This window comes from Odocoileus virginianus, chromosome 34, assembly GCF_023699985.2.
Source record: "Odocoileus virginianus isolate 20LAN1187 ecotype Illinois chromosome 34, Ovbor_1.2, whole genome shotgun sequence".
Classification (NCBI taxonomy): Eukaryota; Metazoa; Chordata; class Mammalia; order Artiodactyla; family Cervidae; genus Odocoileus; species Odocoileus virginianus.
In genome coordinates, this window is record NC_069707.1 from 33,173,255 (window position 1) to 33,185,613 (window position 12,359).

The 12,359-nt window shown below is 42.1% G+C and overlaps 1 protein-coding gene across 3 annotated transcripts in view; it reads right to left on the bottom strand.

Annotated features, from left to right (window-relative positions):
- Window positions 1-12,359, bottom strand: part of TMEM200A (transmembrane protein 200A) — an 81,239-nt gene that overhangs the window by 42,662 nt on the left and 26,218 nt on the right. Inside the window, exons 1-2 of one of the 3 annotated variants that reach the window (XM_070461731.1) lie at window positions 11,199-11,278; window positions 1,415-1,505 (exon numbers count right to left, since the gene is read on the bottom strand). The exons of 1 other annotated variant lie outside the window; for it this stretch is intronic. The gene's annotated coding sequence lies outside the window, so the exon portion shown is untranslated. Of the gene's footprint in view, window positions 1-1,414; window positions 1,506-11,198; window positions 11,279-12,359 lie in introns of those variants that run through there. One more of the 3 variants, XM_070461730.1, reaches the window with a different exon arrangement.

The following is a 12,359-nucleotide window of genomic DNA, read 5'->3' on the forward strand; positions in this document are numbered from 1 at the left end:
TACATATGTCATTAAACTATAAAGAAAAAAGGGAAAATAATATAAAATTCAGGATATTGTTTGGAGGAGATAAGGAAGAGTGATCAGAGCACCTAACTTCAGAAGTATCAGGAAGGATCTAGTTTTAAGCTAAAGTAATTGTGTTTGTTATACAACTATTCTTTACACTGCACACACATTTTATATTTCTTGTTTATACATGTGGAATGTTGTCTATAGTTTTCAAAATCAAATATAAAGACAGAAATTACTTGGTTAAGTTATATGTTAATGAAAGGAGCCAAGGTGAATGTTAGAAATGGAAGCTATGAAAAGAAAAGGATAACCGATGGAGGTGGACGTGGATCCCAGAAGAGAAATAGTTTATGAGCTCCTGAGATGGATGAATGAATCTTTCAGGGGAGGGTCAACTATTCCCAGAAGTCAGGGAATGGTAGAAGTATGAAAACATTAAAACAAGCATGCAGTGGCTTGAAGCAGAGAAGACTGCTGATTTTGCAAGTCAAAACCAGTCCAACATTGACAATTTCATATGTCTGTTCAATATGTGGAAAGGCTGTGGTACAGTGAGGTGGTAAGCACTGCAGCTTTGTCATCTGGACCAGGAAACAGGAGGTGAGGACACCTGAGGAGGATGGTGTGAGCCAGCACATGGAGAGGAGAAGAGACCCCCAAGAGGACCTCCAGGCAGTGCTGCAAGCAAGCTCCAGGCTGCAAACCACAACTGTGTAAGGGCAGTGATTTGCAAAGCTGCGGTGTTGTCTCCAGCAGCCCTGAGCAAGCCGGTTGTCAGAGGTGAGTGACTGTTCACGTGAATGTGAGTGCACATCCTTTCTCCCCCTTAAAATGACTCTCCTACCATGAGACAGAATCAGCTAATGGAAAGTAAATGGTATAAAGAAATCAAAACAAATGGCTGCCATAGTGGATTTGAGTGAGTAGAGCAATTCTTCAAAGTTTCTTTTATAAGAATGATTCACTGAAAAACCATAACATGATCCATGCTTTTGTAGTTCAAATATGAGCTATCAAAGATTATACATTTTTCCTTCAAAAGTCTGTAATATTAAACATACATTTGCTTCTTCCAATAACGCTAATCATATAAGTGATCACCAGTATAAATTAGCAGGAAAAAAAAAGTCTTTAAAAAAAAAAGAGAGAGAACTATGTCTGGACACCATTTATCAAAATAATAATAATAATGAAGAATATTCCACTATTCAACATAATCTAGAACTTGCTTGGTATGAAAGTGATACCTTCTTTGGTCATACATTCTGTCTGAACAAGGAGATAGGAAATCTGTGATCTACTGTCACCAAAAACTAATCATTGTGAATGTTCTGTTACATTTATCAACAGAATTCAAATAAGTAATTAGTGATCACTAATGCAGTCACATGTCAGATACCTCTCAGCATGGAGGGATCATCAGCATGAGGAAGTCGACAGGTGTCCCATCCATGAGTTTTTCCCAAATTATTTACCTGGTGCAGCTGCACCTAGAGACAGAAAAAGAGATGCAGGTAAGGCTGTCAGTGACCGAAATAATATGGAATTAAGCCATGGCACATTTGGAAGATGAGGGGTGCACTGGTGTGTATTTATTTCTTTATACTTTCCTAAATTATACGATTTTTTAAAGAGAAAAGATTGCTGGGAGAAATATCAGTAACATCAGACATGCAGATGACACCACCCTTATGGTGGAAAGTGAAGAAGAACTAAAGAGCCTCTTGAGGAAAGTGAAAGAGGAGAGTGAAAAAGTTGGCTTAAAACTCAACATTCAGAAAACTAAGATCATGGCATCTGGTCCCATCACTCCATGGCAAATAGATGGGGAAACAATGGAAACAGTGAGAGACTTTATTTTGGGGGGCTGCAAAATCACTGCAGATGGTGACTGCAGCCATGAAATTAAAAGACACTTGCTCCTTGGAAGAAAAGCTATGACCAACCTAGACAGCATATTAAAAAGCAGAGACATTACTTTACCAACAAAGGTCCAAAAACAAGGCTATGGTTTTTCCAGTGGTCATGTATGGATGTGAGAGTGGGATTATAAAGAAAGCTGAGCGCCGAAGAATTGATGCTTTTGAACTGTGGTGTTGGAGAAGACTCTTGAGAGTCCCCTGGACTGCAAGGAGATCCAACCAGTCCATCCTAAAGGAGACCAGTCCTGAGTGTTCATTGGAAGTTCTGATGCTGAAGCTAAAGCTCTAATACTTTGGCCACCTGATGCGAAGAGCTGACTCATTTGAAAAGACCCTGATCCTGGGAAAGATTGAGGGCAGGCGGAGAAGGGGACAACAGAGGATGAGATGGCTGGATGGCATCACTGACTCAATGGACACCTGTTTGGGTCTGGGAGTTGGTGATGGACAGGGAGGCCTGGAGTGCTGCGGTTCATGGGACCGCAGAGTTGGACACAACTGAGTGACTCTACCTAACTGAATTGAATGGTTTTTCCAGTAGTCATGTATGGATGTGAGTGGGATTATAAAGAAAGCTGAGTGCTGAAGAATTGATGCTTTTGAACTGTAGTGTTGGAGAAGACTCTTGAAAGTCCCTTGGACTGCAAGGAGATCCATCCTGTCAATCCTAAAGGAAATCAGTCCTGGATATTCATTGCAGGGACTGATGTTGAAGCTGAAACTCCAATACTTTGGCCACCTGATGCGGAGAGCTGACTCATTGGAAAAGACCCTGATGCTGGGAAAGATTGAGGGTGGGAGGAGAAGGGGACAACAGAGGATGAGATGGTTGCATGGCATCACTGATACGACAGACATGAGTTAAGTAGGCCCCAGGAGTTGGTGAAGGACAGGGAAGCCTGGCATGCTGAAGTTCGTGGGTTCGCAAAGAGTCAGTCAGTGACAGAACTGAACTGAACTTTCCTAAATTATATGATTTTTTAAAGAGAAAAGTTGAGTAGTATTCTCACAAAACCACCACCAACAACCACCACAAAGACAGCTCCCTCATTTCCTCTTGGGAAATTTGAATTTTTATTACTTTTATCACATCAATTTAGAATATTATTAATTTAAAAGAACTGATAAAAATCCAAAATGAGGATTTTCTCAAAATTCCAATAAAATTCTAAGCAAACAAAAATATATAAATAATGCAGCTAAGACATGGAAACAACTTAAATGTCCATCAATAGATGAATGGTTAAAGAAGATGTGGTACATATATACAATAGAAAACTACTCAGCCATAAAACATAAAAAAAAATAATGACATCTGCAGCAACCTTTATGGGCCTAGAGACTTATCATACTAAATGAAGTAAGTCAGAAAGAAAAGGACAAACACCATGTGATATCACATACATGTTGGAATCTAAACTTCGACACAAATGAGCTTATTTACAAAATTGAAACAGATTCATAGACCTAGAAAACAGATTTGTGATTTCCAACGGGGGACAGGAGAATGATGGAGTGGGGGTATGCGATTATCAGATGAAAATAATTATATATAGACTGGATAAACAACAAGGTCCTACTATTTAGCACAAGGAAGTTAAATTTGATATCCTATTATAAATCATAATGGAAAATATGAGAAAGGATATATATATGTATTTGCAAAACTGAATCACTATGCTGCACAACTGAAACTAATGCAGCACTGTAAAGCAACTATACTTCAGAAAATAAAATTTTAAAATACGTAAATAAAAAGTCAATACAAAAATTTTCCTTAAAATTTTTAATCCTCTATACTATGACCCGCCAATATCTGCATAGCGCCCACTGTGTGTAAGAAACTGTCAGTCTCATGTCCATAAATGTCAGAAATACTAATAAATATAAAGTCTGAGAGTAGAGAACATTCTTAAAAGCTTTAGTTGTTTTCTTAAGCCCCTCCCAAAATGTAAACTGTACTGATTTTGCACACAAGTTCATAACGTATGTCTGATACTTTCATTTGAAAATGACTCCAACACCATATGCCCTTTATCACCATTTTCACACTTAAATGTTAAAGTGTTACATTTTAGCCACTAAGGACACCATCAGAAGTTTGGTGTCCCTGCCCTTTTAATAACTGCTGTCACAAACAAGACCACGTTGTTATGGGCTCTGGATTTTGACTACCGCTATGTGTAGTATTTCCTTTAAACTCAATCACAGGACTTCCCCAGGCATCCAGTGGTTAATACTCCAGGCTTCCAATGCAGGGGGTTCAAATTTCCTTTAATCACAGGACTTCCCTGGGCGTCCAGTGGTTAATACTCCAGGCTTCCAATGCAGGGGGTTCAAATTTCCTTTAATCACAGGACTTCCCTGGGCGTCCAGTGGTTAATACTCCAGGCTTCCAATGCAGGGGTTTCGAATTTGAGCACTGGTAAGAAAACTAAGACCCCACATGTTGTGCAGCACAGTAAAAACAAATAAATAAAATAATGGGCTGGAAGGTAAAGGGCACTAAAATTCAAGTCAGAAGATCAGTGCTTAAAAAAAATACATTCAATCAGACTCTGATCCAGCTAGTAACATTCTGGAATATATAACACAATCCAGTCAAGAAGTGTGTGATGAGTTTCTTCTAACATCATTACCAGCAAAACCTTCCCCATCTGACCAGTGAATTTAAAAGCAATTGTTCTGAACAGATATCATGTTCATTAACCTTTTATTAAAATAAAAAATCACTTCCTAATATCAGGTTTCATAAGAGATTTGTAAACATTACTTAACTAAGCATATAGGAGTCTCAGCCAGAACCTGAAATATTTTCTGGGCCACTTTCACTTAAGTTAGTTGTTTATTATAATTACTCCCTCTGAAGAAACAATTTGTGAGCTCTGTTCTTCCTGAGTATGTCTTCACAAATGCACTATTAATGTTTCAGATAGTATAATAGAACAGACTGTCCAGGGCAGGCAACGGGAGCTGCTTTTCCACAGCCTCCAAAATTACAGATTGATTTTGACATGTTTCAGCTGGCTGGCATTTCCACAAAGGGTTTCAACCACTTGGGAGAGGGGAAAACTACTGACATGACCCTTTTTCCAGGAAACTCAATCTAGTTGCAAGAATTATAGCCAATCCATTGAGAATGGCTATACAGCTAGTCAGAATTGCTTTGGTGGGGAAAGGGGTAAGGTTTTTCTCTTTTTCCCCATCCTACACAGAAGGAACTATGAAGATAATTATGCTGTACCTAATACAATGTACTAAGTGACCGGTACTTTCAAAACATTGAAATATAATGAAAATAATGCAAAACAAGGAGAGAAGACTGGTATTCTGGCATAGGTTCTAGCACTGGCCAGCTGGGTGGCCTTGGGTGAGTCAATTAAGTGTTTTGGGGCTTTAACTTCCTCAGCAGGGAAATGAAGGCAATGGGGAACATGAAGTTTCAAATCCTGACCCACTTAAAGTTTAGGATTCTGTGATTCACTCTTCACTAAAGGGTCATGAGACTTTTGCAAGAAGACAAGTAAATCACACACGATACCCTATATGTGGACTTCCCTGGTGGTTCAGATGGTAAAGAATCTGCCTGCAATGTGGGAAACCTGGGTTTGATCCCTGGATGGGGAAGATCTGGAGAAGGGAATGGCTACCCACTTACTCCAGTATTCTTGTCTGGAGAATTCCAAGGACAGAGGAGCCTGGTGGGCTACAGTCCATGGGATCGCAAAGAGATACAACTGAACAACTTTTAACACCCTCTATTTACCCAGTACTATAACTTCTACTCCGAAGAGAGCTTCCAACATCCCATACCTACTGCAAGCTCCAGGAGGTAAACTCAGCCATCACTCCAAAGCTCTGCACATACCATTTGACATCTTAACAAATGCATAAAAAATGCCAAAAAAATAAATTAGCAAGGGCGCTGTCAGCCAGACATGAAGCAAAAAGGATAATCTGTGCCAAAAAATGTCCTCCCACGTGTAAAGAAACTGGTAATTGGAAGTAAGAGGAATCCCCCACCTCCAGGAACAGACTGTGCAGAGGCGGGGCGCCCCTGCCAATATCCAAACCTTTGCCAGAAGCAGAAGCAGCGTGGGGAGAGAAGAAAGCTCTTCCACCCCCGCTACTCCGAGTATTTACAGGGAAGCATTCCAACTTCTGGCAGGAAGCTGCTGGCAGAAGTAAGTATTCCCTTCCGTAGGAGCGGAAGGGAATTCACTGTGACAGTTGTGCAACAGCAAAATCAGATCAAGTCTTGATAAAGGGCCTTTCTTGCACATCAGCTCAGCATTTCCCTTGAAACAGGCCCAGGCTTTACAGACTCTAGACTGGGTAGAAGGCAAGGGTGGTGGCTCCTTCCTACAAAGCAGTCAAGAGCCAGATCTTCCGGGACTGGTCAAAGGTTTCTGAGACATGGACAAATACTGACTTCAAACGCTAACAACTGGCTTGAAAATACAGTTTATTGAATCCCGAAACACAACCAGAGATGTGATTCACTGCTATTTCACCTCAACACATAGCAGGAGTGGAAACTGTTTCATTACCCTAATGAAGGGCAGCATGTGATACTCAATCTGTCAGACAAATCCTTCCCGAGAAGATGAGCTGACAATTCAAAAGATGAAAGATGATTAGAGATTTTCCCAATATAATTTATAAAGGCACATATCTGAACAACAAAGAAACGCATTCCTTGACCCAACCAGAACAACATGGTTCCTTCAAGGAAATCATGGATTAAAATGGTTTATTGTTGCTGTTTAGTCACTCAGTCGTGTCTGACACTTCTGTGAGCCCATGGACTGTAGCCCTCCAGTTTCCTCTGTCCACGGGATTTCCCAGGCAAGAATACTGGAGTGAGTTGCCGTTTCTCCGAGGATCTTCCCGATCAGTGATACTAAATGATGTTTTGGCCATCTCCTTAGTGTTGAGAAAGCTGTATCCTGTTTCCCCACTTTACATGTCAGGTCTGAAAAATAATCTTCCTGAAAAAAGGACATACTTTTGCACACGCACACAGAAGATGTGCTGAACATTCATACCTTTGATGCTGTTGTAATTATTAAAATCAAATCAGAAGAGTCCCCTTCCTCCCTGCCACTGGGCCCCTGTCAGGTCAGGGATATTTCAGTTGCACCGAAGACTGCGTGGGCTTCCTTCCTTCTCCCCTCTGGAGCCTGAGACAGAGCTCTAGCTCAGCCCCAGCTACCTGGTGATTTGAGGGGGCCGGCAGGGTTGCGGGGAGGTGCCGCGGAGGCTCACAAAGGTGGCACTGTTCCCTTGCTCTGCCTAAATTCCCAGCTTCCTGGGCAAACACTGCCTGGTCCTGTCCTCAGCCAGCATTTCAAGTAGAGAGGCTGAGGGTTTCCGAAGAACCAGGGCTGCTTCTGAGCAAAAGATGGAGTGGGCTCAGAAGCCCGGGACAGGTGCTTTTGCAGTCCAGGAGGTGTTCTCAGGGTTCCACCACGCCGTCCTCTGGACTCAGGGACCACATGTATCCCACAGAGTGGCCATTTCTGGGCGCGTGCTATGCTCTGACCTGACCCGCCTGAATAGCCCGAGGATTTGAGAGCCTTGGGTTGTATTGTGGGCAGAGACTATTAGGAGGTAACATAAGTTGAGAGTAATCTTTTAGCAGAACAGTTTGAGATAAAATAACAGGAATGAAAAAGAGAAAGGAAAAAAAAAAAAAGGACACGCTTTTAGCAGCAAACTAGTCAAAAAAACACTTAGGTAGAAAATGACGAAACACTGGCATCTTTTGTGGCTCAGGCTATGTGATCCCAAGGCAGTCTGGTCCGCTGAACGCGATCTTTGATCAGGCTCTTTATATGAAGCTGTTACTGGCACGGGAGGCTTGGAAATGATGTAAAACATCTGCCCACTGCACATGTGCCTTTGATGTTTGAGCTGGTCATTTCTGGCCCCCAGGCAATGGCGTGACCCCATTTGTTGAAAAATTACTTCATCTCTGTTGCCATAACACTAGGTGTATACCTTTTTAAATAGTACTCAATTGTAAGAAATGATTCACTTTTTTCTCTGGTGTTTCTCCCTCATGAGATCAAATTCCTTGAAAGCAGGGACAGTAAAAGGAGGTAGCATGCCTTAACCCCTAGGCCCCTAGGTATTCCTCCTTCTGTTATCTATTACAGATGAGCTTTTCCCATCAGGACTTCTAACTTGATCTCAGCTTTAAGATTCTATATCTACTGACCACTGTATTCTATCCATTAGAGACACCTACATGTTTTCTTCACTCTTAATTTTGCTGCTTAATTCTGTCAATTTATTCTGATTCAGTTTTATTCCTGCAGTTCTATAAGGCTGCACTGGCTGACTCAGTCTCATGGAATCATAGCTTTACTAAACTATAAATGGCTATTAAATCCTACTGTGTGCCAAGAGATGAGCTATTCACTATATAAACCTAAATGAATGAGAAATCTAAGTGAGTAGAATGTCAAAAATTCACAATTTAGGGAGTTATGGGGCTTTGACTTAAAAATGAATAGATGTTATCTTAACAAAGGAAAAAGAGAAAACAAGGAGGGAACAGTAGCCAGAAAGGTGTGAAAGTCTGAGTGAATCTGGCATGTTGGAGTTTGAGTGCTAAAGCATGTGTGGATACCGCCCATGGTGAGCCTAAAAGATAAGCAGGTCACCAAGGGCCATCTACATCATGCTAGAGAGGGCTGACCTTCATTATAAAGGCAATGAAAGACACTAGGAAGCAAGACAATGAACAGACAAGCTGGATATGAAACCGAAAGCAAAACGGCTGGTTTTAAGGACACCTGTAATAATCTAAGCAAGAAAGGATCAAACCCTTCATGGAAGCCATTGCACTTCAAATGGATAAGAATGGACCATACTGAATAAAATGACAGGTGGGATTAACAAAAGGGATTCGTAGGGATTTGCTGGGTGGAAACAGGGAAATGGTGAGGGGAGGAGTAAGAGATGAGAATCATTCTGATTTCTCATTCATTTTGGCTTCTATACTGAGTAGCTCATCTCTTGGCACATAATAGGATTTAATAACCACCTACAGTTGAGAACTGTAAACATAAGTAAACATGGAAAGCATTTTTTGGACAATAACAACACTTAGCATTTATTAAGCAGTTCAGGCAATATTTTCTAAGTGATTTACATGCATTACCTAACGTGATCTTCTCAAGAACCCTGGAAGACAAGTATCCATTTAACAGATGAGGACAATGGTGTAACAATAGGAGAAATCATCTGCACAAGGTCACTGAGTTATCCAGGGACAAAGGAAGATTCTGACTCCAGAGCTCTGCTCCGGAGTCCCCAGAATAAAGAATTTGGAGGGAAGTTGAAAATGGACAAGGAAGTAAGATCATGAATTCAACTGTACACACACGGGGTTTTTGTTTCAGGAGTTTTTGAAATATGTAAGAGAAGATACCTTAGTAGGGCTAGAATACATGATCCTGGAATTCATGGGAGGTTCTAAGCTAGGAATGTAGGAATCTTCAGGGTACAGGTGGTATTTGGAACCTGGGGATGGAAGGTGTTATGAAGTTTTTAAAAAGAGATGGAGAGAAAGAGAGAAAGAGGCACCTTTGATCTCTGCCTGGACCTTGAAGCCTAAAGTCTCAAGTCTCCAATGCCACTTTGAGTGAACACACTGAATAATTCTGTCAACAATCAGCGTGTGGGAAAAGGAAGCTTGAGAAACAGGGGATGGCACTAATGGTTTCAGAAATGAGACTTGAGGTTTTGATGAGTCCTTGCCCTTTTGGTCCAGAAGAAAACAAAAAATCCATAGAATGAACCAACACAATTACTATGACTGAGTAGTCCTTTAAGTGTCTTTTCCCTTTCTTTCCATATTCAGTGTATGTCTGCCTGGCGTGGGACCTATGTTCAGAGAAAGACACAGTGCTGACCCCTCGGGGTTGGCAGTCTGGTGGGGAGGGGGCGCAGTTAAACTATTGATAATGATTAGATACACACTGGCTTCCCTGGTGGTTCAGCTGATGAAGAATTCACCTGCAATGTGGGAGATCTGGCTTCGATCCCTGTGTTGGGAAGATCCCCTGGAGAAGGAAATGGCAACCCACTTCAGTATTTGGGCCTGGAGAATTCCATGGACTGTATAGTCCATGGGGTCACAAAGAGTTAAACACGACTGAGTGACTTTCACTTTCACACGTTCAGGGCTGTTGCATGACTGTTGTATACAGTGATTTTCAACTGTGGGCGATTTTGTCCTCAGAGGACAAAAGGCAATGTCTGGAGATATTTTTTTATTGTTCAACTTGGTCTGCTCTTAAGGCTGAAGTTACTAGCAAGAGGTGACTCATCTGCCAAGAAGGAGATGTAGAAGATGGGAGTGCAATCCTTGGGTCGGAAAGATCCCCTGGAGGAAGGAAATGGTAACCCACTCCAGTATTTTTGACTGGAAAATCCTACGGACAAGGGGGCTCCAGTCCATGGGGTTGCAAAGAGTCAGGCATGCATGACTGAGCACAGCACAGAAGAGAAGTAGACAGTGCAGACGTGACTAAAGATCCTACAACGCCAGGACAATCTGCCACAACAGAGGGTTATCTGATTCAACTATCAATAGTGAGAAGGCTGAGAAACCCTGCGGTAATGAGGGGGAGCAGACAAAGTCCAGGGCAGAGGGATGAAAACTAAAGGCTGCCTTGGAGGATCAAGCAACCTCAACATTGGAGCAGATTCCAAGAGAAGAAATTTGCCAGGAAATGAGTAGATATCTGATCTTAGTGCACCCACGTTCCTTGTTGAGCAGTATTTTTTTTTTACAGTCCCAATCCATTATCAGCATTTATTAAGCACTTACTATATTCATGGACAGAGGTGGCTGGTGAGCTACAGTCCACGGGGTTGCAAAGAGTTGGAAACGACTGACAAATTAACACATATGCAATGCAATCCCCCCATGATATGGAGGAGAAATGTTTGTAAGAAAGATGGGTTCACACCCTTAAGGGTATAAAAAATACTAACTCTTAGCAAGCTTTTTCACATCCTTCATCATTTAAATCTCAGAGTAATTCCTGTGAAGCAGGGAGTACTTGCGGCACTTTGTAAATTCAGAAATGGCTCACTGAGATTAAATGACATACTTCAGACCGCACAGAAAGTGGTGGTGCTACTCCAGACACTGACACCTCCTGCTCCCCCGGCTCCTCCTGCTCCCTGCATGCAGCTCCCTGCAGAGTGTGGGCCACACACACCTCACAAGACAGAACACACCTGTTATTCCACCAACATGGGACACAGAGTCTGCTCTACGGCCAGTGAGGAACTACAGAGTGCTTCCTGGTTAAAGCCAGATGCCTGCGGGGGCAGCGGGAGGGACAAGTCAGGAGTTTGGAATTAACAAATACATACTACTAGGCATAAAATGGGTTTTCCTGGTAGCTCAGCTGGTAAAGAATCTGCCTGCAATGCAGGAAACCCCAGTCGGATTCCTGGATCAGGAAGATCCACTGGAGAAGGGATAAGCTACCCACTCTAGTGTTCCTGGTCTTCTCTTGTGGCTCAGCTGGTAAAGAAGCCAGCTGCAATGCGGGAGACCTGGGTTCAATCCCTGGGTTGGGAAGATCCCCTGGAGAAGAGAAAGGCTACCCACTCCAGTATTCTGGCCTGGAGAACGCCATAGACTGTATAGTCCTTGGGGTCTCAAAGAGTCACACATGACTGAGCAACTTTCACTTTCACACATGAAATAGATAAAGAACAAGGACCTGCTGTATGGCCCAGGGAATTACACTCAACACCTTGTAATAACCTATAATGAAAAGAATCTGAAAAAGAATAAATATATATATGTGTGTTACTGAAGCACTTTATTGTACACCTAAAACTATAACAACATTGTAAATCAACTCTGAAAGAAAGTGAAAGTGAAAGTCACTCAGTCGTGTCTGATTCTTTTCAACCCCATGGAATTTGTTAGTATGTACTAACAAATGTTAGACATTTTCCTTCAAAGAAAAATGGAGTTCAAGTTCTAAAGGGATAATTACCTCATACAGCCCTTTATATTTGGAAAGGCCACCTTTCACAGGGGTCATTACAGTGAAGCTGGCTTGGTAAAATGCAGTTCCTGCTCAAGTGTGCATCCGAAGTTGCTTCAGTCGTGTCTGACTCTTTGTGATCCTATGGTCTGTACAGTCCACCAGACTCCTCTGTCCATGGGATTCTCTAGGCAGGAATACTGGAGTGGGTTTTCATACCCTCTTCCAGGAGATCTTCCTAACGCAGGAATCGAACCTGCATTTCTTATGTCTCCTGCACTGGGAGGCAGGTTCTTTACCACTAGTGCCACCTGGGAAGCCCAGTTCCTGCTCCTAGCTTTCCTTAATCCTGTTCTGCGAGCTCACACAAACACTGACATGTCTACTTCCCTCA